The sequence below is a fragment of the Penaeus monodon genome, chromosome 31 (assembly GCF_015228065.2).
Source record: "Penaeus monodon isolate SGIC_2016 chromosome 31, NSTDA_Pmon_1, whole genome shotgun sequence".
Classification (NCBI taxonomy): domain Eukaryota; kingdom Metazoa; phylum Arthropoda; class Malacostraca; order Decapoda; family Penaeidae; genus Penaeus; species Penaeus monodon.
Window position 1 is genome coordinate 24093791 of NC_051416.1, and position 627 is coordinate 24094417.

The 627-nt window shown below is 34.4% G+C and overlaps 1 protein-coding gene across 1 annotated transcript in view; it reads right to left on the reverse strand.

The window, feature by feature from the left end:
• Positions 1–39: 39 nt before the first annotated feature.
• The window catches only part of LOC119593118 (Golgi phosphoprotein 3 homolog sauron-like), a gene marked incomplete in the record, with an annotated part of 21765 nt that continues 21177 nt past the window's right edge, over positions 40–627 (reverse strand). Inside the window, 1 exon segment of the mRNA XM_037942081.1 lies at positions 40–627.

The following is a 627-nucleotide window of genomic DNA, read 5'->3' on the forward strand; positions in this document are numbered from 1 at the left end:
TATCCACTCACAGCACAACCATAGTAGGGCTCTATTTTCTCATGGTTACACAGTGCCTACACTATAACCACACATTTCTGTCACACACTACCACTATTTGTAACACAGGTGAAATAATGCCTTTGATAGAACTGATATTCTGATCATTTTATCAACAATATCACATCGTGAAATTAAATCAGCTTGGGGAATAATGCATGCTAATTAGATTTAACAGCATCTCAGCATGTTATATCACTTTTTCCAAAGATGGCCTGACGATTTGCAAGTCTCAACAGGTACAAAGCTTGTGGTTTGGATTGTAAATGTTTATCTTTATTCAAAGATTTATGAGCTAAGAATCAGGGTGAACCTCAAAATAAACTAATCACAAGGTAGAGAATGCTTGTAAATACAGCCAAAAATCACCCTTAAGCAAATCTTGTCATAAAATGCCCCAACATTCATATATGTACAGAGAATGTTTCATCCTAAATATATATTTCATGCAGCCATTGTATTTCCCCCTCCCCTACATATGTAATTATGTTTACAGTTTCATACAAAAGAGAAGAAAAGGTATTTTATCTTTCTGGCAAACCTTTTCTTAAAGATCATCCATCCCTTTTACCCTTAAAATATACTCCT